This window comes from Mycteria americana, chromosome Z (genome assembly GCF_035582795.1).
Source record: "Mycteria americana isolate JAX WOST 10 ecotype Jacksonville Zoo and Gardens chromosome Z, USCA_MyAme_1.0, whole genome shotgun sequence".
In the NCBI taxonomy this organism is placed as follows: Eukaryota; Metazoa; Chordata; class Aves; order Ciconiiformes; family Ciconiidae; genus Mycteria; species Mycteria americana.
The window spans coordinates 64193420-64220146 of NC_134396.1; the positions used below are offsets into that span (position 1 = coordinate 64193420).

Here is a 26727-nt window from a genome sequence, read left to right on the forward strand (position 1 = left end):
AGGCAGGTGGCTAGGCAAAGCCATGGCTGCCCTGACCTGGTGCTGGGGATAGTCCCGCTCCGAGTGGGAGGCTGCACTGGGGCTGCCAAGGGCCAGCACTTTTGTGATAAGTAAAGGAGAGTTGGTGTTTGGAGGTCCTACTTTAAAGAGGTAGTGGTGTGGGCTGGTTCTCACCAGAGAAGCTGCAGGTGCAGCAGAGGTCTCTGGGTCCTTTGAGTCAGTGGCCTTCTTTCCTTCCTTCTGCTAAAGACCAGCCGCAGTCAACTGGGGGCCGTGGTCCTGTGGTGGTCATCAGACAAATGAGGACAACATCAAAGCTGCACAGTGTTGGCAGTGGGGGGGTTTGCCAAGAGGGATTAAAAGGATGAGGCAGGAGTTGGACCCGCAACCCACTGCAGTCCTTATGCCCACAGCTGCTGCTTCCTTAGCTCCCAGCTGCCAGGGCCTTGTCCCACTCTGCAGCCACCTACAGCTGCAGGCTCCCTCTTCCCAGCTGTGTTGCTCAGCCCCCTGCATCCTCCAGGGCTGCCCGGTCTCCCCAAGCCCTGCAGCCACACTCATCTGTGCTCTTCAGTACCAGCTCTCTAGCTCGCTGCCTCCCTAGCCCTTTGCTTAGGGCAAGAGCAGCTGCAGGATGCAGGTCCCATCCTTGGTTTCAGGGCTGGCACCTGTGACCAGCTTTATGCACTCTGCCTGCAGTCTGCAGAGCTGGGCCAGCGGCAGCACCACGGGAGTGCAGAGAGCTGCCTGCCTTGTCAGTGCGTCGGTGCCTGGGGGTCTCCTCTCATTAGTTTGCACCGTGTGGGGCAAGAGAGTGCACTGTCAGTTGCCCCCGGGGTCTGAGCACAGCAGCAGCACAGGAGGGAGAACGTTTTTCCTTGCCCTAAATATAGAGCTTATGGAGATGTCTTAAACCCAAGCAGAGCGAGCAATGGCTTTTTAACCTGTAACTGTGCACCTCTGTTGTGACACATGTAAGGAATGAATACTATATCCTGCTACTTCCCTGAAGCCTAATGATTTCCCAAAGTCTAAAATAAACAAACAAACAAATAAGTCAATCAATCTCCGTAGTCAGAAATTCCCACAAACAGGACTGCTTAGCAAGGGGACTAAAGGCTGTGCACTGCCTGTGCTGATGTGAGATGCCCCTCTGGTTATCCCTGAAAGCAATAGCCAGCAGGGAGCTCATGGGCACTAAATACTCTTATAAGAGAATCACACAAAGACTTCGGCATGCCTTTTGCTCTGCTGCAAAGACTTCACCCAGCTTTCAAAACTATTTCATTCATTTCTAAATAGCAACAACAGATGTGGGTGCTAAAAAGTCACAGATATTGTTGTTTCTTTCTGCAGCATTACAGAGAGGGGTAGTTGTTTGTGTGCTTCAGGAAGAGTCCGTTAGCATCAGTCACTTATTTAACACTACTCTTTTTGTAAAAAAATATATATTAATAACAAAGTTGTTGAAACAAATTTCCGTTCATTTCAGATTGTCTAGAACGGACTTTCCTGTGCCCTGGGAACACATGCAAAAGCAGCTCACCCCAGATACAGAGCTTTAATCCAAACACATGAATCTTACACCAGAAGTGGTCAGGCTTTCTCACCAAAGAGAAGAGCTATATAAGAAATCAAGAAGCTCGCAGTTTTTCAGCCATGTCAAACAGGCCTGACAGCTTCAAACTTAAAAGCCATTTTCACAGAGAGTAGCCCCAGGGATGTGACACTCTGGTTTTCAAGCTATCATTATCAGAAGGGAAAGCACTTGACACAGCCTCAGCAGTCCAGGGGATACGACACTTTCCTTGTCACCATATGTGTTTTATTTGCTGGATTTTTTTGCTTATTTTTCATACAGAATAAATTATTTAAATTATTTCCAAGTTAAAGTAATTTTTCCAGGGGATTTTTAAATCCTCTTGAGGACTGTTTCTTTGTTATCCTATGACTGGCTAGCATAGAAAATGGTCAGCCACCATAGTTCTTATCTTAGGGTTGTGTTGATTTTGGCATTTCTGGAAAAGAAGTTGCTTTCATTTAGGCTTTGCTGGCAACATTTGATAAGGTGAGACTATTTAATCAAAACTTCTTTTTTAGACAGTATGCCTGTGAAAGTGTAGACTGTGAAATGTATTATTTCAATTTGGAGCTTAAATGCAACCATAAATCTTTCACACAGAGAAAAAACTGAGGAAATTGAGTTACGTGTTAATGAACTGTGCCTAAATAGACTTAAGCGATCATTTTAACAGTTTCTTAAACTCCTAACAGCTTTGTAAAAAACTGTAAAACATGGGGATAAAAACCAAATTTGTGCAATGAAAAGCAAATGTAACTGAATAATAAATATATTTAGAGTTTTACTTTTTGATACATACCAGGTGGTTGGTTTCTTATTATCACTGTATTGTTGAAGTGACTAAAAATTGAGCTGCATCAAGGTCAGAAAGGAGTATCACCTGCTGTCTCTTTTGCTTGCATGAAGTAGTAGGCAGATTGTACACAGTCTTATGCACATGGGCCTGTCTTCTTACATCTTTCCCATCTGCACTTGATGCTACAAAAGGCTGGCCATTTCAAACCGTTCTGCATTACACTTCTGTGGATGTTGTCTTGAGTAAACCGAACCTCCCTGGATGCGTACCGTGTGGTGAGGCGTTTCCTGACCATGCTGCCTTGCAGTCCTGGCTCTTCCCTTGTCCAATACGCTCTGACCAGCCTCTTTTAGATATTTCACATGAGGAGGGTTTAATGTGTTGTTACCAAATTTACTTATTTGAAGACATTTGATGTTAGATGGGATGTTAGATGGGATTTAGCAGAGTGAAGCAGCAATCACAAGACAAGCACAATATAGCAGTTGCAACATCCAGTTGGATCACAGTACAAATGAAATTCCCATTACTGGTCTCTATACGCTCACCATCATGATGCTGGGTACCTCCAGTCACCAGGAAGAAATACGTAGGTTGAAGCCAGCTCAAGCCCCAGCTCTCTTCAAAGTTTGTTTTGTTGATTGCTCAGTTTTTATGCTTTTATGTTGGGCCGAGCCCAATGCTGGTCTCGCTGGCTCAGGAAGACATTCACACCTTTTGATCAACTCAGGCCGCCTACACAAGCAGTTGATCACGCAACTGATACGGCAATTAATCTAAAACAAAAGCCATCCTCGGGGCCCTTTTCTGTTGAGAAAAGTTCAGCTTTCTTTACAACAGCTGTGGTCGCTCCTTGTATTCTTCCCTGAGCATGAGTGCATCACCTGTGCCCATCTCCTCTAAGCCTCCTTCCACTGTAGGGGTTTGTTGATCAGTCACAGCTTTCAGCATGGAAGTGTTCACGACTGCATTCAGGATGTAACTTTTGTTTGACAAAACATATTTTAGGCCAGTGTTAGGAAAAAAAAAAAGGTGGAAATTGCTGGAAAAAGTCTGTGCTGGGAACTTGTGCACCAGCCATGCAATCAGCGCACTAGGACCTCCTGACCTCCCTGTCCCATAAGGGACCTTGTGCTCGGGAGGGTGGCCAGGCAGGCGCTGCCCTGGGACGGGTCCCAAGGCACTGTGTCCCTCCTCTGGTGCTGACACAGGCTCACTGCTCTGAGCAAAGCCTAGGAAGAGGCAGCAGCAGGCGGGTCAGTGTGGGAGGCAGAGGAATAACCTCCAGCACCTTTGCTGTCCTGGGGTTATGGCCGCTGAACCACAGAGAGCAAAACAGCCCTGCAGTGTTACTTGCCTGCTGGATTTAGAGGCACAACACATCACATCTTCACCCTCTAGTCCAGGCCAGCCGCCAACTGCAAAATAAACTCCACTCAAACCTATGCAATAGTTGTAATTCTCATTTCATTTCCCACCCTGGGCGTCTGTACCATGGTGTACTAACGAGCTCTGAGCAGAAGCGAGCATGGAGCTGACCCCCCCCTCACCCACCCTGCAGGGAGAAGCAGCAGGTCACTCTTGTTGGCCCTGGGCTGGCCAGCATCTATCCCTGCCAGCGGGGCAGCTGCAAGCTGCAGGGGGGCACTGGAGCCAAGCCCCAGTGCCAGGAATTGCCTCTTGGGTACGCTGCAGCACCATTTCGGAGCACCATCTCAGAGCCTGTGCTGGGGTCACTCCAGTCTGTCCACAACTTGCTTGTACTGGGCAACCCAGAACCAGACTCAGCACTCCTCCACATGCGGCCTCACCAGCACTGAGGGGAGAGGAAGAATGACTTCCCTTGACCCGCTGGCAATGCTCTTTTAAATACAGCCCAGGATACTGTTGGCCATTTTTGCAGCGAGCCAGCATTGCTGGCTCAAGCTCAGCTTGCTGTCCAGCAGGACCCCAAGGAACAGCAAAGCTGCTTGCCAGCTGCGCAGTCCCCAGAGCATACTGGTGCATGGAGCTAGATGCAGGACTGTGCAGTTGCCCTTGCTGAGCTTCATCACATTCCTCCTTGCCCAGTTCTGCATTTCTCCTGTCGAGGTCCCCCTGAAGGGCGGCACAACCATCTGCTGCACCTGCCACTCCTCCTACTCTTGTGTGCTCTGCAAACTTGCTTGAGGGTGCATTCTGTCCCATCCTGCAGGTCACTAAGGGAGAGGTTCAACAGCTTTGGATTTGTTTTGTAAACAGTTTTCGCTTTCCCCTTCAGAAATCCAGGCTGACTACTCCTGAGCACCTTCTGATTCTTCGTGCCTTTGGAAATGCTCTCCAGGAGGATTTTCTCCACCATCTTCCAAAGGGCTGCATGAGGCTGACCAGCCTGTAGTTTTTGCGTCTTCCCCTTTGCCCGTTTTGAAGACAGGACAGAGAGCCAGTCACCTGCAACCTTTCCCAGTTGCCACCACCTTTCAAAGATCATTGAGGGTGGCCTTGCAATGCCATCAGCCTTCTTCTCCCTCAGCATGCTTGGGTGCAAGCCCATCTGGCCCCAAGGACTTGTGTACATCCAGGGTGTTGAAGTACACCCTAACTTGGTCCTCCCTATTCTGGTCCTCCCTAGTCTGGTATACAGCAGATATCTACCACAACAGTACCCATTTTTCTCTGCCAGTTTTCACTCTCCTTAGCTCTATGTGAAACTCTTCAGATTCTCGGCATGGCTACCGTGCTCATGGAAATCAAAAGCCTGCTATGAACAGCAGCTGTGCAAACAGTGGTTCACCCACAGCATCCGTTGAGTCCTCCTTGGGCATGATGGAGAAAACCAACACTTGGGTGCCCATGCCCTTAAGCAGTGCCCCTGGAACTGGCTAGTCACACTTGATACTTCTCAGGTCACCCCTAGCAGTATCTTTGGTGCATACATGAAAAAGCAGCACTGTATAGTAGAGGCCAGATGAGCCTCAGTAGCCTCTGCACAGCATCCTTAACGAGAGCCCCAGGCAAGCAGCAAACTTCCCTAGATGATAAATCTGGTCGGCAGAGATGGGGGCTTCTGACCCCTGTTGAGGACAGTAGTCTCCTCTATCACTTGTCACTTGTCACTTCCTTCTCGTGGTCCTGAATGGCTCACGTGCACCCAAGAAACCCCTTTTTGTTGGCCCTGACAAGGCTGGGACCAAGGCCACGTGGCTGGAGCTACCACACTTAAAACCTTGCTCCTCCGAGCCGCTGACAATTGCTGCTTCTGTCAGCAGAGAAAGCTCTCCTGAATAAGCTCCTTGTGCAGAAGTAGAGGAGAAAAGTTTCAGAATTCCATTTTTCAGCGTCACAACATGGCTAATAACATTACATCCAGTTCTTTTCAAACCCCTATTTGCAACAAAACAATGCACAATAACCTGTTCAAGCAAGTTCTTAAAATGAGTGTATGCATAAGTCAAGATGATTTTCTCTCCTCTTGTTTTTGCATGTTTTTTCTTCAGCAGAAATTTGCACATCCAACAACTTCTGATCCAACCACAAACACCCCTGCAGATCCACAGAGGAAGGTGCTTAGCAGCACAAGGAGTTATCCATGTTTTGCATCTCTCTCAGCACTCAGCCATCAGAAATGGAAGGCATGGGTGAAGAGTGTTAGAGGTGGCTCAAGTCAGTATAATTTTTATTTCCTTTAATAGGAGAGAGCTTGGGCCTTCATCTGCTTTAAATGTTGCCTATTACATTGTTCCCTCTGGATTATAGTGGGTGACTGTGCTTCTGGCTACAGAGCTCTTCTGCTTTGTGTTTAATTTGACACATTACACTTTCACTATCTTGACCCACATGGATATATTTGGTCAGATCTTGCAAGGTCTATGGGAAAATATCAGCAATACCTTAGCTCAGCTTCAGGTCTATGTATTTTACATGCCAAAGTCAAATCTTTGCACTGATTCCGTATCTCAGCAGGACTCGGTACGCAAATGGACATGGGAGCAAACTTGAGTAAGGAACAGAAAATACAGGTGTGTAAACCTGAGAGGTAGTCTGTAGGGTAAAATCACCTAAATGTGAAGGTAATGTGTTTTGAATCAAACGTTACTTCATACTGATAGCCTTTACAGTACCCATCTGCTTCTTTGACTTAATGCAGCCTGGAAAGCCTAATTTCTTTGTCAGCTTCTCTGTATCTTCTTGTGATGCAAAATGTTTAGGTACATTTTAGCAGCAAGTCTAGCATGTGTGCATAAGGCTGGAGAGTTCCAGCTCAACCTGGTCATTGCAGGAAGCTTTTTTTGCCAGGGGCTCAGACCACAGAGTCTTCTCTTCAATTTTCACAAAGATGTTCCTGCAGAATTTTTTCATGTTTCAATTTTTTCATGTGTTCCCTTTAACAAAAAGAAAGTTTAATACACCCATTGTGATTTGTGAGGCAGCTTCTTTGGGAACGTTCAAGTGCAATTATGCTCAAGCACTATTTTCATGAACAAGGACACTGACCAAAGATGTATTGTCCCGGCTGGAGTCTGAAAAGTGGTGGAAGTAGCGGTGCTTACGGAGAGCTGCAAAACAAGGAACTGATTTTACTTTCTATTGCTGCTGAAACTACTTGAAAACAGATTCAAGGGAGGGACTGTGAATGCACTGGTGTTCCTAAGGCTTGGACACAGTCTGATCGGAGGTGTGTTGCACAGTTTTCTACAACCATAAATTTTGACTACCCACAAGCCCACAATTGCTTTTGGTTATGATGAAGTTAAAAGTGCAGGCCTCCTCAAGCTAAATACAGAGCGCTCTTTTAAGGAAGTGAAGCACCCTGAAAAAGTGAGGGGCGGATGAGAATGCCTGCCTTTCATCTGAGAAGAGTGGTGAAAAGGGATTTAGTTGGTTTTAGGACCACGGAAGTGAATCATAGCAGCTCATACCCAGGCACTGACAGCACTTTTGGCCCTGGCCCTTGTGGGCAGAGGGATGTCACGATTCTTTGGGAAGCTTTGCAAGTCTCTGGAAGTGAGGAAGACAGGCTCAAAAAAAAAAAAAAAAAAAGAGCAAATCTGCTACAAAAATCAGATGCATTCAGTGGAAGGGCCAGTAATGCAGGATGAAGAAAAGCTGAGTTTCAGTTCCACTGCTCACTGGAAAGGAGCAAAATCATTGTCTCTAGCCTGGTTCATCTTATAATGATGGAACAGGCGTCTGAAATCCTTTCATTAAAAGAACATACAAAGAAACACCTGACTCAGACATCTGCTCCTCTCCCCACTAGAGGCCAACTGTGGCAGACATATTTGGCTATTCATTTTAATTCAAGACCAGAAAGGAGCAGCTCAGTATCCCAACTATTGAGCCCTGTTCCTTCAGCTAGCTAAAGATGACCATGCTGCTACAGAAGATGTTCCTCTCACAGAGACCTTGTAGCCCCAGGCTCCTTTGTATGTGTGGAGATGAGTTTTTTATCACATATCCCAACAGAAAGCATTGGGTTACTACTTTTGGGAGTATGTATCTCTTGGAGCAGTGTCTTTTAGACCTCAGAGCAGAAAAGGTTGGCCGCTGTCCAGTTCCCTGGTAAAGTTCACTCTGTTTCTTTGCAGCCAACTATTAAACCAATCAAGCACAGAAAAAATGGAAGACAAGCCTATCTGTCTTTTCTGCCTGCCTAGCTAGAAGGACATACTGGAGTCTGCCCAGGCTCTGGGCAGGTTTTCTAATACACTGTGAACATTCAGAATTTGCAGAGTCTTGAATAAAACTTTCTGACATTTAACAAAGACTCCGATTTGCTGGATTATAGGCTCTGGAGTTGGGCATGGATTTACAGCTTTCACTCTCCTCAGGTCCATGTGAACCTCTGCAGAGTCTCACTCTTTCCTCTCAGTGGGGTACTTTTATTTCAAAGAGAGGGTGCTTTCCTAATGGGCTGTTTTGAGTAATCTCTGTTTAGGGATGTTTTGGTCAAGTGTAATGCTTGCTGTCGTCCAAATACAGGCCCTTTCCTGCAGTGAGCTCTGTAGCAGCTGATCCTTATCCTTACCATCAGTGTGGACACGGGTGGGAAGTGCAGGGCCGTGGCCGTGGCGTCACAGCCTGCAGGTGTGTCATGGTTTAACCCCAGTCAGCAACTGAGCTCCCCACAGCCGCTCACTCACTCTCCCCCTGGTGGGATGGGGGAGAGAATTGAAAGGGTAAAAGTGAGAAAACTCGTGGGTTGAGATAAAGACAGTTTAATAGGGAAAGCAAAAGCCGCGCACGCAAGCAAAGCAAAGCAAGGAATTCATTCACCACTTCCCATGGGCAGGCAGGTGTTCGGCCATCTCCAGGAAAGCAGGGCTCCATCACGCGTAATGGTTACTTGGGAAGACAAATGCCATCACTCTGAATGTCCCCCCTTCCTTCTTCTTCCCCAGCTTTATATACTGAGCATGACGTCATATGGTATGGAATATCCCTTTGGTCACCTGAGGTCAGCTATCCTGGCTGTGCCCCCTCCCAGCTTCTTGTGCACCTGGCAGAGCATGGGAAGCTGAAAAGTCCTTGATTTAGTACGAGCACTACTTAGCAACAACTAAAACATCAGTGTGTTATCAACACTGTTTCCAGCACAAATCCAAAACACAGCCCCATACTAGCTACTGTAAAGAAAATTAACTATATCCCAGCCAAAACCAGCCTGCGGGTGCCATCAATCCTGGGTGGGTCAGCGATGGCCTTCCTGCCTGTGCGAGGTCCCGCGCAGAGGCTGCCACGGCTTTAGGCCTGGCTGTGTGGCATGGGAAGGGTGACTGCTGTGCCACATCGAGACCCGAGGCCTGCGTGCCGGGCCCCGGGCAGAGGAGAGGCAGCGTGGTGGGGCATGACCTGTGCAGCCTGGGTGCCAGGCCCCAGTGCTGGGCCAAGGCAAGGCGCTGGCTGTCAAGGCCCGCGCAACCCGTGGGCCCGGCCCCGAGGCACTTCACGAGGTAGGCGAACTGGGAGAGAACTGGGCTCTGCGCACTGAAGACCGAGGAGGCCGGCACAGAGCAGGCGAGAGGTGGTGACTGGAGCTGCCAGGGAGGCCTCCTGAGCTGTGACGCACCTCCCACCCCCGCCACATCGGAGGATCGAGGGCATTTTGCCGGGGAGTGCACAGTCCGTGTACCTGCTGCAAACCAAAGGCACCAGTTTGGAGCGGGTAGGACGTGCAGCCTCGCTAGGCTGTGAGCAAGCAAGGGCCATGGGGAGGAAGAGCATGGGCAGGGCCGTGAGGGGAGGAAGAGAAGGAGGAGTTGTGGACACGCACAGACTTACTGTCTGTGTGGGGTGGGGTGTTACTTTGGAGACAGGAGCCTCCAAAAGGCACCAGGGCAGCATGAGGCAACCAAGAAAGCCTGGGGAATGTCAGCAGAGGAGCAGTGTTGAATGGCTCTCCCCTTCACCTTTGAAGGCTTGCTGGTGGTACAGCAGAGGGACCCAGAGCCCCTGCGCTGAGGTGAGCTCTCCAAGTCAGCTTCCTGGGACACAGCATGGGAGCTTTGGCCAGGAGGTGGGGGTAATGGCCTCTGGGGTGAAGGGCTGTGTGGCTGCTGTTGGGGTCGTGGCTGCCAGGGACAGAGTCCGCTTGGTTCCTTCTGGTACCCATAGACCCATGTCTCCGGCCCATCCCAGCTGCAGTCAGAAGGGGGCTGGTGGCATTTGCAATGGGATGGCTGAAGTCAGAATGGGGTGATGCTGTTGCCACTGTGGTCCCTGCCAGCCTGCAGCTCCTTGCAGCCACAGGGAGGATAACACATGGCCAGAGGCCAGGCCTTGCTGCAGGGAGGGCTCTGCCCCTGCTGCTTCCCAACAGGGGGAGGCAGGAGCCATGCACCCTTGTGTGGCACCCGGTACCTCCCCCTGCTGCGTGGCCTGACCACCAGATGATGAAGCTGGTCATGCAGCACAGGAGGAAGGTGGCTCTCCAGGACACGTGAGTGGTGCTACTGCGTGTGTGGGGCACAGGGGCTGCTGCCAGGCACCTGCAGCACCCCATGGCTCTCTCTTGTCTCCCCCAGCCCAGACACTCTCTCAAATCTTCCACTGGGAAAGAGTGCCAGGCAGCATCCTTGGGGGCGAGAGGTGGTGACCGGAGCCACCAGAGAGGCTCCCTGAGCTGTGACACACCCCTCATTTGTGCCACATCTGGAAGATCAAGGGCATTTTTCTGGGGGGGTTGGTGCACCATCCGTGTACCTGGTGTAAACCAAAGGCAACAGGTTGGAGCAGGTAGGAAGCCCTGTCTCACTGGGCCACAGGCAAGCAAGGCCGGTGGGGTGGTGAAAGGGCAAGGAGAAAAGGAGGAGAAGAATGACATGGAGAAGGAAAAGGGGTGGGCATGCACGGGCTCCCCATCCAGGTAGAGAGGATGCTGCTTTCGCTACAGCAGCCCTTCGCTGCCCTGACATCACTGGGGCAGCATGGCCATCAGCAGAGGAGAGGTGTTTTACAGACTTCCCTTCTCCTTTGCAGGCTTGCTCGTGGGACTGGTCAGGGACCCAGTGTCCCCTGGAGCACTTCGGGAGGCCAGCCTATAAGTTTGTGCACCCTGAAGCCCCCCCACTGCCCACTGCCTGAGGAAGGAAGGGCTGTTTAGGGAGTAGAGCCCTTTCACCCTTTGGTCCCACTGGAGACACTGCTGCACTCTGGGTGGAGACCTCTCCTCACTGTGGCCTGCTGTGACCTTGAGGCCCATGGGCTCCTGGCAGGCTGTCTCCTGGTGTCTGGCTGCTTAGCATCTCCACTTGGGCAGCCCCCACCAGAGAGCCTTTCCCTGTGTGGCCCCTCAGAGGAAAGCACGCTGAGGAGAGGCTGCATGACAGCCATGGTGGCACCTCTCACGCCTTCCCGTCCTCTGCTTTTCTCAGGGCACAAGGAGACCTCTGTGGAGGCCATCAGGTTTCCCAGGCTCTCCTTGCCAGCCAAGGCAAGAATTGTGGAGGTCTGCAAAGGGAGGCTTGCGGTGTGAAGTCCCCTGTATGTGTCATTCCGGAGGGGACTTCAGTACCATCTGTTTGCAAGACTGACTCTGTCGCTGACTTAGCTGCAGGTTCCTCAGATGTTTCAGCTCTTCCATACTGTGTACTTTACTCTTCTGGGCTGGTTTTTGCAAACAAAAGTCTGGAACTTGGGAGAGAACAAAAGTTAGTTTCAGATGCTTGTGCTCCTGTGCAAATTTGTTTCCTAATGCTGTGCTGAAGGTGGAGATGTGGACTGTTGTCTTAGAGGGGCCACTTTGTTTTGTGAATTTGGGCCCTTGAGATTTTTCTGCCTTACGTCCTTTGTCTAGTGTTTCTTCTTTCAGTGGGTGGTTATTTCTAATCTAGTCTGTAGCTGGTCTTTGGTTATATAATCTGTGCTCAGGTCCAAAAGCACAAGACCTGGAATTAAACACTTGTTTAAAATAAACTCCTCCTCCCAGTTCAGTGATTTGTACATTTTTTTAAAAAACACTGAGAGTTTGGGAGTCAATGCATTCCAGAGAATTCATGTTTCACTGTTGAAATGGTGACAGATCCTTACTTACAGCTGTTGTAGCTATCAGTGCCTTCAGCTGAAATCAAATGCAAAAACCCACGATCCAATACTTCATCGATTTCTTCACCTCTCTTTCTTTATGTGCTTGTCTTCTTTGTGTATAGACCTTAAGGCTTTTCTTGTTACTGAAAGGTTGTTTAATTAGGAAAAACCCCCAAACCCTTAGTAAACATTAACAGGAATTCCATTCTGCAGTGGTTTCTCTGCAGTAAGTGCAACATTACCTCAGTCCAGAAGAGGGGACTATTGTTTCATGTATGGCAAGCCCAAGCAAATAGTTTAGAAAACATTCTAACATCTATGGTAAAGATGAAAACGGGCTTATCTAATGATAATAAAATATGAGGTGTGAAAACTGAGCTATTTAAAGATCTTAACAAAACAACAAAAGATCAGAGCATACAAATTCCATCTATCTTTGCTTTTAGAGTATTCTTGCATTGGTGATTTATATAAAAATGTGTTCGTTAAATTGAACTTTTATCATAGAACAGGAACACCTGAGATCCTACTTGTTTTCTGGCATGTGAAATAAATTGGGTTAATTAGATTACTTTGGTAACATACCTGGGTTTAATTTGATTTTCTATTCAATGCCTAAGCCTTTCTGGGGAACAATAAATGGCATATTAAAAAATGAATCCTTTCATTTGCAGCTTTCTGCTATAAGCCATTGCCAGAAATCAGAAAGGAGGAGTGTTTTCCTTCCCACAAGGATTCCTTTAAGTGAACACTCTGGTACTTAGAACTTGGGTGTTATAAATGCCTTAGTTTCTTCAAGAATAGCTTATTGGGAGTCTTTTAAAAATTATTTTATTATTCAGTTCTTGTAAGTATATGCTGAGAGGATTTAACAGCCAGTGCTTTTGTAGCTAATATTTGTCTTTGGAGAAGAGGCTCCTTTCTTATATCTGCTCAGTGATGATGGTATGTTTCCATCTTTAGCTATGTTGGTTTTAGCCTATATGCTCAACATTGAATGAGGTATTTGCATCCTGACACATTTTGCGTGTTCCTGTCATCATGCATAAAATCATGCAAATGAGCGCCAAGTAACAAGTGAAGGCACAACAGGAAGCCGTCAAGATACTATCAGCTTGTTTGGAGCCTGGGACTGGGCATATAGTCTGGGAATGAGAATAGGAATGAATGCTATTTTAACTGTTTTCAAGACAATGTGTGGACAATGTGTCCTAGGTATGGTCTCCCTAGTACTAGTGTGTACAAGAAAGCAAGTCTGCTGAACTGTTAACAATGATGCTAGCTAGCATCTGTGATAAGATTTGAATAGAGAACTGAGGGCTACCGTAAACTTCCAATGAATGGTTTGTCAGTTAAGCCATGCCATTATTCTCGTTGCTGCTGCTAAACAGCAAGGTGACATATCCAGACCAATAAAACCAGCCTTGTGGCTTTGTCTTTAGTCCTGCTGATTTGTTACCTGATGCTGGCAGCTATTCTGTGTGGCTTTCTCTGCTTTCTCACAAGCTATCACCAGTTCATCTTGCTGACAAAAAGCAAAACTGATGAATTATTTTTAAGTGTGACTATCTAGGAGAAGACACCATATGATGACTTCTGGTTGCCACCAACAGGCTAAATGCATTTCTTGGGTAACTCCAGATAAAACCAGTGGGACAGTTTTTCAGATGCTGTATGTCAACACTGCAATTTGCAGTAGAGCTGTACTGGTTTTTACAGTCTCTGCCTGGGAAGAAATAAGCTTGGGCACTTGTAATTACTTTGTTCTCACTCTTTCTGTGTTTTCTAAGTCATAATATCTATTTTGCATGATTTTTGTCTTTTGTTCATCATCCTCTTCATCAATCCTTGTATCTTCCCACTCATTTTTTAATTTTCCCTAGGAATAGTGACACAGTGGCGAGACAGCTATGGTGGTTTGCCCTATAAACCATCAAAAACCCCACAAGTTAAAATTCCAGCTCTTGAATTGTAATAATTGACAATGATATTCCAAATAGAAAAAACACAGCTTAATTTGCCAGTAAGATGGCAAGACATTTCACTGACAGTTTAGAGTAGCTCGTCTTTTGTCAATAAGCTAAGCAGATAGGACTCCAGATGATACCTTGAGGCTATATTATAATCTTTCTCCACATATTACTTGTATTTGCATTTACAGCTGTAATTTGCCATGATGTGAACTGCTTTATAAGTTGTCTGTATAAAAGATTTTTGCTATACAAGCAAACAAATGTGTTTCAGACTTACAAAATCCAAGCAAATGTGATCTGGAGCTCACTGGGGGGAGTAAGTGTAGTCGACTCCAATGTCTCTTCCTTATTCGCTTTTTTGATTCCAGTTATGTATAGAGCAGAGCTGAAAAGGACTAAAGGGGTCATCAATCCATCTCTCTGCCTGAGGCAGGATTAACTGCACCCATGCCATTCCTGGCAGGTGTTTGTCTAGCCTTTTAAAAATCTCCAGTGATGGAGATGTGTGTCCTCCTCAGGCAATCTGTGCCAACGCTTTTCCATCTTCACCCTCAGCAGGATTTACACTACTGTCTTACCTGGCTCTTCCTTTCTGTAACTTAAGGCTGTTATTTTTTGTCCTATTTTGTGGAACTGTAGAACAGACTATTTTTTTTATTCTGCTATAGCTCTTTGCCCTTTTGAAGACCACTACGTCCCTCCTCTGTAGGTGAAAATACCCTCAGTTCATTCTCTTCTTCCTCACTAGATTCATCTCATTGATCCTCTGGGTCCTTTTAAATTGGTCTATTCAAATCTTGTGATGCAACACTGGACACAGACTCCCAGAGGACAAGGGTGCATTCACATGTTATCTTGGCTGTAGCCCAGTTTCTGAATGCCTGTATTTTGCTTGTTTTCCTACAGAAAGGCATGAAATTGTGCTCAATATATGCACTGTAATCCTGACCTCCCTGCCTGTAGAGATGCTATATGCTTTCCTCCTTGTATTTTTCAGATGATGATTTCTGCCTACGTGTAGTATGTCACATATCTTTGTTAAAAGGATTTTCTAAACACCTTGAAATAAAAATATGCCTGAGGAGGAAGGAATGGGAGGTTAGACTTCATCAGTGTGCTATCAGGAATTAGCAGGTGAAAATCTTTTTCCTGAAGGTTACAGTGCTATGTTGAATTACAATAGCTGGGAATCCAACTGTCTTTTTTAGTGGAAATCAATGAACAGTTGTCCAGTCATTCTTGCTCAACCATACTCAACAACATCGTTCATGGAGTTGGGTGAGTGCCTACCTGGCTCAAACTTTACTTTCATTCACTCTTCTTATACTTGTTTATAAAAGGTCTGGATGTCTTGATATCTTGTTTTCTGGTAGAGGGTATGAGAATGATCTCTCTGAGTACAGGGTACCACAGAATGGGATCTCTTCCTCATAAAGAGGCCTCTTTCTTGAATTTTCAGTATAGGCAGAAAGTCTTACATTTTCCTGTTGTGCTGAACTACACATAGTTGCATATAAGAAAGAAGATTAAGTATAAACTACAGATATGCAAAAATGTTGGAGAAAAATCGGAAAGTGCTGACAGAAAGTGAAGGTAGGAAAGAGCAAAATGGAAGTAAGTCTTCCTTTTCAATTTTAAAATACTGACACCCAAAGAATACTATCACAAAAAGGCTGTGGTGAATTCTTTGTCCTGTGATGTCCTCAGATTATGACAAGGTGCTTATTGGATAATATTTTAGCTAATCTGAGTCACTGGGCCCATTGCAAAAGTACCTGGGTGAGCTTGTCTGGACTGGGTCATTTAGCAGATCAAATCAGATAATTTAACAGTCCCTTCAGCCTTAAAATAATTGAATGAGCAAAAAATCAGTGAGAATACAGACTGTTAACAATGCCAAGGACAAGTAATGTGGAAGGGAGGCTAAAAAGGAACATAGAAGATGGGGCAAATTCAGTACTAGTAGGCAACATGGCTTCTGAAGAGGGGAAAATGAATAACAAAGTAAAGGTTCAACTCCATCTGCTGGAGTCAGATGAAAGATTGCTGCAGATTTAAAAAGTCCATGGGCTGGGCTCTTAAATTGTGCATAACTCATATATGACCATAAGTATATACACCAATGTGTACAGACACACACACACATACATAGTTAAGTAATTGGAGTGAGTTTGTTTTGTTTTACATAATTTTGAAGGGTTATCTGGCAGAAGTTTAAAATGGGGTTGTCTTCAGCCCATGAGAGAAAAACATGATGCATAACACAGTACCAAGTGTGGTGGTAATGGTTGGCTATTTTCTGTGCAGTTGTGGCTTTCTTAAAGGTTAAATTAAGAAGCAGCTTTTCAAAAAAAGTAAACAATGTGTCATCTTCATATTTGAGAGAAAAGCCAGATCTTAGGTTTGGGGAGAGAGAAAGCAGCAGATGTGTACCCTATCACAAAGAGAACCTATACACTTTCATTGTAAGGGTGTGAGAGTCATTTCACTTGTGCACTGCTTGTTAATGTGCAGAACCATCCTTTCTATTGGCATAGGACAGAATACTTCAACTGAGCTGTCAGATGAAAGCACAAATACCTCTTCCAAAAATGAGAAAACCAGACAGCTTTGATAGAGCTTGATTTTACTTCTGACCTTTGAATTGGGGATGTGGAGGAAAGGAAGAGAAGGGAATGATTTTGGTGGCAATACTTCTCTATTAAACATGTTCAATGTTCTGGGTCAAAAAGAGCATCCATCAATATTGCAAGATCGCTCAGTGGAGCAGCTGTGATGGTCCAGCATATGCAGGTTACAAACCATTGCCACATATTAGCCATCTGGGGATAATTGGAAATGCCTGCCATTATCTGCCTGGGGCAGCAATTTGTAGGAGCTACGGTGCATTATGATGGATTAGCTCTGCAGCTGAAGGTGTCACGACCCATTTCTCTGCATCTTCTTTGGAATAACATTGCAAAGCAGAGGCTTTTATTGTGGCAGTTTCGGGGGCAGGAATCTAATTTGTGATGATGCTGTAGGACAGAAGGGAGGAAATGCTTAAATAGCCACTATGCCTGTGAACTAAGCATGCACTTTAGTTCAGCACTTGGCTGCCATCACGCTTACCTGCTTCAGGGTATTCCTTATTCAGGAATTGCATACATTCTTCCATGCACTCAGGAGTTGAGCCATTAACACCAGACTAGGACTTGTTTGCCAGGATGCTTCTTCAAGGGTTGGTAACCTGCCCTCTCACTTCCACCTGTCCAGCTCCAACTTTTTATGTGCTTGCTGACCTTCTCAACTGCCGTCAGTCTTATGCCTCTGTGATAGTTCCTGGCAGCCTAGCACCTTGCAGTTCCTGCCTCAGGGAAAGCAGAGCCACTGAGTCCGTGGTACCACCCTATGCAACACTAGCTTGCGCTATCTTGTAAGGAGTATTAGTCCTCTATTATCTTTACCCTTCATGAGATCCTTTCTGAGGGATCTCTGTCCCTCTGATGGCTGCAGGACTCTGATGAGGTATTGTTATGTCAGTTTTTCTTTTTATCTTCTCATCTCTGTGTTCTCTTTCCTTCTCATTCTGCCTCAGTCCACTGGGTTGTACAATGGGTAAGAACAGTTCTGCTGTGACAGAATTCAAGAGTTTGTCACCTTTCTCTTAACACTACACAGAGAAATACAGATGCTTGGTTGGGTGACTAATCTATACAAATACATGCATATAGACATATGTATGTATGCTCTCATGCATACGCACATGCACACACGCTAACACGCACTACTGGTGATGTGTATGTAAGTACTTTGGTAGTAAACTGCTTTCAGTGTGGAGCTGAGTATGTTTACATTGTTTCTGAAGCAGGCAGCAACAGGAAGTTTTGTACTCTTTTTTCTTTCAAAAGAGCCTGGATGGTGTGCATTTTTATTTACTTTTTTTAAAGCAGAATGGCATCTGGCTGTCTGGATCCCAGCTACCCTTTCCTCCTCACAACTGCTCTCACCTCTGTCCAGGCCAGCTTTCCCAAAGCATCAATGGAAATATAATAACATATTTATTGGGTTCACTGCTCAGACTATTGCTGACTGTTGGCTGATCTTTCAATCTCCCAGCTCAAGCAAATGACTACAGCCGACCCTTTGATCTTTCAAGTTGGCTTAATTGCATGTGAGGAGGAACAAAGCAATCTAAAGCATCAAGCAAGGGGTTGCTACACTTGTGTCCTCTCTTTGGGTCAGGTGAGTGAGCTTTCTGTACAGAAATGCAGAAATTGGTGAAGGAAAGGTGAATGCTTTCTTGGTCTCAGAAACTCCTTCAAAGTCCTGCATCTTCTGGCAGGTTTTGTCCTTGTCCCAACAAACAGAGAAAAGATGATTTCTACTTTCTGGGATCAGATCCCTCTTTAACACCTTTCAATGGAATTTGAATCTGAACCTGACCAGCAGTTAGTGTGCATTACCTTCCACTAGAGAAAAACGACTTCTTGGCTGGGTTATCTCATAGCTCCTATACTCTCTCATGTTGACATTAGCATCTGCATCTCTTTGTCCCTTACTGGTTTCCTCTGCTGTGATGGATACCTAGTCCTATGCAAAAATGACAGCATTAGCAACAGGACAAGAGTTATTTTGATGGGGACAGGGCTGATATGGGAACCGGGGACCTGCTGTCTAGATGATTCTGTAAAAGTCCATATGACATTCTTTTCCCCATAAGACACAGAAAACACTCTTAAACTGCAGACTCCCTGTGACAAGAAGATAGATCTTATGTGGACTTATTCTTTGAAATGTGAAGCATAATCTACACTTGCAACGATATTTATGCATCCCTATTCACTTATAACCTTATAGTACTCTTTCATAGGTCCTTTGAGAGACTGACAGGCCAAAGACAAATACAAAATGCAGTATCGATACCAGCCAAAGACACATCTATTTGTGCTCCTGAGGGCTTCACGAATAATTGGAGTTGTGAGGTTGGGATGGGTGGTTAACTGGGATGTATAAGACATCCCGCATATTATGCATGGGCTGGGAGATGAATGTTGTGTTTGTGACACAAAGGGATTAGTCACAGGGCAAGTACAGGCAGACAGGATATAGGAGAAGGCATGTCATGAAAAGAGGCAGATCTAGCTGCAACCTGTCTTAGTGGACGCTACCATGTGGAAACATGTTATTTGTGGCAAGTAGCCACAGACGGATGGAGTTAGCACAGTGCTAGGGAAAAGCAACACTTCTGTGGCTTTTTGTTGCTAGAAGAGTTTGTGCCTGGAGCAGGATTGTTTTACCATCTTCTGGTGCTCTGTCTACCAGAGTTTCAGTTGCATGTACTGAAGAATGGCATGATTAAAAGCAGCAAGTCAGCTAGAAATAAACTTCAGTGAAACTGCATGTGCAGAGTGCTGAAGGGAGTGTCAGCTCTCCTTGCTTTAGGCAGTGACCAAGAAACTCATCCTCTTTGGTGAGAAATGGGAGAGGAAAACATCATTGTGTGTTATAGATAGGCTTGTCATTACTTTTGTGCCTGATATACTTAAGAGTTAGCCACTCTGCCACTGAAGGCTGGAAAGTCTCAGAGGACAACAATTGGACACTTGTACACAGAGCTTCTAATGGATGAGCAAAGCAAATTTTTTCTTGAAGCTCCATCAGAAAAATGCAAAAGAGGTTACCTGTTGGGGTTTTAATTTAAAGCTTGCCATGCAAGATGATGGTGGGCTGTGTACTAACTCTGGAAGAGGTACCACATATGGCACAGCAATCAATACAAGCTTGTGAAAGTGCAAGTGGAAGGCAGGTAAACTCATGGGAGAAAAGGGAAAGAGTAATCTTAAGAGTGAAAAGAAAAATTATGTTAAAAATGTTCCTTTAAAAAGCACAGAATTCCCAACAGGTCCATGGACAAAGTGTCAAGGGATGAGGGAGGACAGAGGACACAGCAGCTCCTGTCATTGCTCTGAAGGAGCACTGGGGCAGGGAACATGCCAACATCCATGTCACTGCCAGGGCAGAAATGAGTGGACTCAAGAAAGGGCTGCAAATGTTGTTTCCTTGGGATCTATAAAAGAGACAGCACCGAAACAAGCTTAGGCTTATTCAGGAGCTGTAGTGGTGCTGGTACTTTTCAAGTTGCATTGAGATGATAACACCATAGGCTTGAAAAAGAAAACTCAAGCTGTCTGCCAGAGCAGGCAATAGTGCTTGTGACTGCAAACAGGTGGATGAGGTATGTAGGGTAATTGTCAGGCTCAGAATATTTAAAAAGGCACAGGGATATTTAATATATTGGTGCCTGGAAAATTACCTAAATGTTTCTTAGACAAATCTTAATCTTCTGCCTGTGGGGAGAGACCTTACATGCCTCTCCCATGGGTTTTATTCTGGAGCATTGGCAGGGTGTTTGCTGGGGAGGAATGACAGTGAATAAGCAGGTAGGATCATGCCGTACCACTGCTCTCTGCTCTGCTGTCCCGATGGATATGTGACTTTGGGCCAGCCTCTGGGATGGGATTTCATCCCGTTTAGCTGTAGGCACCTGATGTGCGTACATTGAGCTCCAGACCACAGACACACCAACTATGGAGTCAGTGGAGGAGCAGCCTGCTTCCAAAAGAGGTTTTTGCCTTGGATAGGAAAAAAGTTCTCAAAATGGTGAAGTCTGTGCATGGTGCAGGGATCCTGAATATGGTGTCACAGTGATCCTAAGGGATTCATCAAAGGTGTCATTTAGATAGATCAGTCTCAGCCTTAATCTGTCTGAGTCTCAGAACTGGACAAGTTTCCTTTCCCTACCTCAAAGGAAGTTATTGAGGACAAAGACACTGTTGGTGCTCAGATATCACAGTAAGGCACTGCAGGTACTGCAGATTTGCAAAAACCCATGAAAAGACATATGCAGCACTAATTGGCTTTTGTTATTTCCTTAGAGCACCTTCTGGGGCATTCATTCCTGTGGCCTCATTTCAGCTGCATGGCAGATATTCATCATTAGTGCTTCTTTGCCGGCTATGTAAGTTTTTTTCTTAGCATTTTGAAAAGACCTAATTTATTGTCCTAGGGATACCTCTGGAGCGGTTCTGGCAGTTCATGCTAGAGCTTCTTAAGGTGTTGTGACCCTCAGCTGTCAGCAGCAGTTGCAGAGGTAGAAGAATAGGCAGTGTGTCTTTCACCTGCTTGCCCAGGGTCAGGGACAGGTAGATTACAGTAAATTGAAACAAAATGGCAATGATCCCAGCCTGAACAGAGCAGACCTTATATACAGGCAGACTAAGTTTTTGGTTTTTTGAGCTGTATTTGGTTGTAAGTCTTTTTCATATGCTTCCAAAGATAAAAAACCGCTGATCTCTTTTTCTTTTCCTTTCTCCATGAAGGATGGGTCCACACATTTTCCTGCTTCTGCTACATGGTTTGATTTTCCTTGGGCCAAGGCATGGGTGCAGTCTGAAGTAGGGCAGAAAGAGGTGGCTTAAAGATGTGCCTGAGCAGGAGTGAGTTAGGTAACAGTCATCCTCTTCTCTCCAGGCTCAGGAAAGTTTTCCAACAAGGTACTTAGTACTGTGATTCAGAGAAGCAGCAGATTTATGGATCTCTGAAGAACAAATGTGAGCAGTAATGAAGGCTGGCTATTGCTATTTTTATCATTGTATTATCTTCAGAACTGGAAGATCAAGCCTTCTGTGGAGCAGTTTCCTCTTTTTCTGTCTCCCATTTAACCACAGCAAAGACAAAATACATTACTTAACATTTTGTTCTTGCTGATTAACAGCTGCATTTGAAAGCAGCTGTGCGAGATCGTTACAGGGGAGTCAAGGGACCTGAGATCTGCCATTGAACTCCTATGATTATGCAACAAAATATTATTCTGTAGTTGGAATTATTTCATTAAATGATTTAAGTTTTGTTTCTGAAGCTAGCTATTTATAAACAGAAGTAATAAATACGTGCTTATTGTGCTTACCTGAACAAAATATCTTGCAACAAAGATTCAGGGACGAACATATATAGAAATTCATTTTATAATGCTTTTATTGCAGAAAAAGTCTCTTCACAAAAAACTTGAAACTCTTCAATATTTCAGCCATGCTGATGAGTTTATCAATGCATCAGTATGTCACTTGATAACACCATAAAACTGTATAAACATACACATATACCTCACAAGCTAGTATGTAAGTGTGCAAGGGCACAGACCATTTTCTTCACTGCAAAGACTATAAAAATAGTCGTGGCAAACTGGACCAAAGGTCAATCTAAGGCAGTATTCTGTCTTCAGTAGTAATCAAAACCAGATCTGTAGGGAAAAACAGGAACAGGGCAAACATACGTGAAACTTCCCCCAGCATCCAATTATTTTCAGCTTGGGAGCTCCCTTGTTCTGAACTGGGATCAGTTTGCTCTTCCAGCTTACTAAATATTCCACAAGTGGATGCAGGAGAGCAGTGGGTGATAAGCTAGTGGAAAGGCTTTAGGCCTGCCCTACTGTGAAGGCAATACTTTAACAAATCACAGAACCAGATACCACAATGGTGAGAGAGTTTAGAAAACCAGCTATGTATATAAGTTTATGGTTAACATGTTTTATAATGAAAGGTGTGATTACTGGGTAAAATAGTTAAAATATAGTTTGCAATGGCTAAAAGGGCTGAGCATGTGATCTCTAAGCATCTTTGTATGTAGTTGGATGACTGCTACAAACACTTACATCTACTTTCTTATCTATGAGCCACTCCCTGTATTTCTAATAATAAAGTGTTTACTTCAAGAACCCCTCCAGCAAGTTCAAATAAACAAAGCAACTGGTAAAGTGCTAGCTGCCCAGGAGCGCCTTGGGAGAGGGGTGTTATAAATGCTGACAAAAGATGGGCTCAATATATTGCTTGAGAAAGTTGTAGCTAGTGGCCTCATTCATCATAGTGACAGCAGTACTGGCAGCTCTCTGCAGTGCTTCATCTGTGAAATGATGGATCAGCAATGAGGGCTGGCTGGCAGGAGACGCTTGAAACATCCAGAACTTTCAAAGGCTGCCTTCTCTGTCATGCTTTATTCATGCTGCATAATGGACAAGCACAGGCAGTGTGTTGAATCATAGGCTTGAGCCTTGAGATCCTGACCGGGGATAATTTGCCTAAATCTGCACAGTTCTTTCCTTTTCAGATGCATGCAATAGCAAAGCCTGTGGCAGAGGTGGGGAAGGTGAGACCTCTTCAGGGCCTGGCCACTCAGAGCTGTTCAAAGTTAATGCACATATAGGCATGAAGAGGAGTTACCTAGGATGGAGGGAAAGGCCAGACTTCTTTGTGATTTGCTTTTGGAATAGAATTGGCCTAAATGCTGATGGCCAGAAATTATTTTAAAGCTATAAATCAGCCTATGAGCTCTATGCACAGAGGCAAATTAATGATGATAAAAATCTAATGGCTTGTGTAGCTCAAAGAGCAAGTGAAGTTATAGTGCCATGACAACAGCAGATGCATTCAGAGACGATGTGAAATAGACTTTAAAATTTGGCAAAGATAAGTTGAATAAAAATAATATGTGCAGAACATGACTGAAATGCTCCCTGACAGCACCATGAGACTTGGGTTTTTCTTCTTTATTGCTGTGAAGCTGATAGGAGACTTGTTAAGGCAGAGCAGTAGCAGCATCTAAAGCTGTGTTTTAGTTAAGGGTCAGTGTCATGCTTTCATTATAAAACTTGTTCTTCTAGAGTATATAGTACTGCAATAAAAACATTCACTCTGGCCTGAAAGGTGTTGCACGACAGTTTGGTCCAGGAGCACAAACAGAGCAGTGAAACAGCCCAACTGAAAGTCTGCTGAAGTCAAGGGCAAGGCTTTAGTTTGCTTTCTGATCAGGCCTTGTGTAAGCTGAGTGGCTGTGAGATGAATTAAGAATGCTGAATTTCCAGTGTCAGCAGAGCATGAACAGTGAAAGTGCATGTTTCCCTACAGTGACTATCGATTGAGCACACTAGCTTTATAAGATGCATATTAAGTGAGCACATTGCCAACACATGACACAGATCTTGGATAGTTGATAATTTCACCTTCCCCTTCCCTCAAAACACGTACCTATGGCATGGGCAGGAGCCAGTCAGCACAGTTGCAGTTCTACAGCATGGATCAGACCATTGCTTTGATCCATCACTCGTAACACTGGGGAAGGGGTTGAGATATCCAAATTAGGACTTACGTCTCTGTGTACTTGCTCTAAAGTCAGTGCAAAGAGAGAGAAAATTTCAAAGGTGGGCTGTGATATGGAAGTATATGGCTCCAAATTTATCATCTCAGTCCAGTGGCTGAAGTGAGATAGGGTCACAGAGCAGTCGCTAGTAAGGCTGTAAACAGCCGTTGTCCTGCTGAGGTCCCTCCCAGGGCCAGGTCCACCATGGTTTCTTACAAGGAAGTGCAGCTGGGATAGGTCCAGGTACCCTGTGGAGGAAGTTTTCTTCAGTCTTTTGAGGCTTGAGTGTCATGTGCATTCAGCATGTGGTTGACAGAAGAGGTATTCACAGCTTCATGAGTGTGAAAGATCCTCCAACTAAAGGGAAGATTCCTATGATGTAAGGCAAGGACAAATGGGGATTCTTCAGTCAAGCAAGTGTTCCTACAGTCAGGGCCAGAAAAGCAGTGGTTTTCTACCTTCTTCAGTTTGCAGGCCCCTAAAACATATGGAGATTTGAGATGCAGACAACTGTACACTGAATTCAAGCCAAGAAACAACAGCTTGCTTCTCTTAATTACCTTTTTCACATGCACTAGGTATAGTCTATGGGCCTTAAAGGGTGTGCAGATCACAGACTGAAAGTCAGCTCCTTGAAATGGGTCTTCTAAAAGGAATGAATTATTTTTGTGTGTCATAATACCTGATTTACTCTAAAGCCTAATCAGGGTGAAGTAAATGTCAGCATTAAAACTGGACATGAGCCAGCAATGTGCACTTGCAGCCCAGAAAGCCAACCATATCCTGGGCTGCATCAAAAGAAACGTGGCCAGCAGGTTGAGCGAGGTGACTCTCCCCCTCTACTCCGCTCTGGTGAGACCTCACCTGGAGTCCTGCGTCCAGCTCTGGAGTCCTCAATACAAGCAAGACATGAACCTGTTGGAGCAGGTCCAGAGGAGGGCCATGAAAATGATGCGAGGGCTGGAGCACCTGTCCTATGAGGACAGGCTGAGAGAATTGGGGTTGTTCAGCCTTGAGAAGAGAAGGCTCCAGGGAAACCTTAATGTAGCCTTTCAATACTTAAAGGGGGCTTATAAGAAAGATGGGGACAGACTTTTTAGCAGGGCCTGTAGTGATAGGACAAGGGGTAATGGTGTTAAAGTAAAAGAGGATAAATTCAGACTAGATATAAGGAAGAATTTTTTTACAATGAGGGTGGTGAAACACTGGAACAGGTTGCCCAGAGAGGTGGTAGATGCCCCATCCCTGGAAACATTCAAGGTCAGGTTGAACAGGGCTTTGAGCAACCTGATCCAGTTGAAGATGTCCCTGCTTATTGCATGAGGGTTGGACGAGATGACCTTTAAAGGTTCTTTCCAACCCAAACCATTCTATGATTCTATGATTAGCTCTCTCCCAAATAACTTAAGCATGCACAGAGTTATGTGGTTGTGAAGATCTGCATCATCTTAGAGTTGGAGTCTAGTTTTGCTGTTTTACAAGAGCAAGGATTTAGGCACGAGTGGTCCTGGGCAGGGTGGCATGTACCCTATCCTGGTGCTTGTGCAGAAGAGCTGCTCCATGACCTCTTCACAGTCTGATTTTAATTCATTACTTCATCTGAAGGAATTCCAACTAATAGGGCTTTGGAAACAACTACAGCAGCTGTCTTTACCCACTGAAACTCCATGAGCTGAACTGACACAGAGTTCAAACGGTGATCTTCCCATCTGAAGAAGGTACTTTCACCCAAGGGTGAGGCATGTTTGTAATGTGCTGCCATGTAAAGCTTCTCCATGCTTTGACATGTGGGAAGGTTAGTTCTGCTGGCTATTTAATCCTTTTTCTGGATGTAATGACATTTTTTTCTATGACAACCAGTTTGGTAGCAGGGCTATATTTTCATTAATTTGTATTGCTCGGTATTTTTTTTTAATCTGACTTCTGTGGCTTAAAGAGGAAAAAAGTTCAGTGTGAAGCATTATAATTTAGGATAGTCAAGTTTCCAACTTGAAATGAGAAAATAGTTCCATGAAATTAGCCATTTTATCTGTAACCCCATTTTCAACCTTTGTGTCCTGGTATTTTCAGAGCTACTGAGAATTTGGGTATTCTAAAGTAACTGATGCATTTTGTGGCACTGGATTTGTATATTTCTGCTACGTCTTTGTTTTTACAAAAGAACAATTAATGCTATTTTGGATCTTGCGTTTCTATTTCCAGAGGATATACATTTACACAGACACTCTTTAAGTATGAGGTTTGCTTACTGCTTCAGCATGCTAAAAGGAATGGGAAAGAACAATTGCCAAATAAATCCGGTTTATACACTCATTTACACTCATCCAAACTGGTCACCCAAACCGAACGCAGTGAAGCCCTCTGACATTTTCTAAAATGTGCTGCTTGCCTTTTAGTATGTTCGGGATTCCTCCAATGTACAGAACTGCTGGGAGGTGGACAGAGTACCTCACTGGGAAATCTTAAGGACACACTTTACCTTCTAGATACACTGCCACCACTGTTTTGTGTTGGCATTATGCAGACTTTCTTGCTGGGGTCACAGTTGTGGTGTCAATACAGCGGGAAACTCAACAGAAATATGATAAGAAACCGACTGGAGAGAGGGATCTGACCCAGGGCTGCAGATCTGCACACCTACTGACAACCAAGGATCCTGGAGCTGAAATTTGTCTTTTCCATCTCTAAATGAAATCACT

General features: G+C 45.1%; 1 protein-coding gene across 1 annotated transcript in view; it reads right to left on the minus strand.

The window, feature by feature from the left end:
- The window catches only part of ELP1 (elongator acetyltransferase complex subunit 1), a 251155-nt gene that overhangs the window by 127980 nt on the left and 96448 nt on the right, over window positions 1-26727 (minus strand). The gene's annotated exons all lie outside the window — the stretch shown is intronic.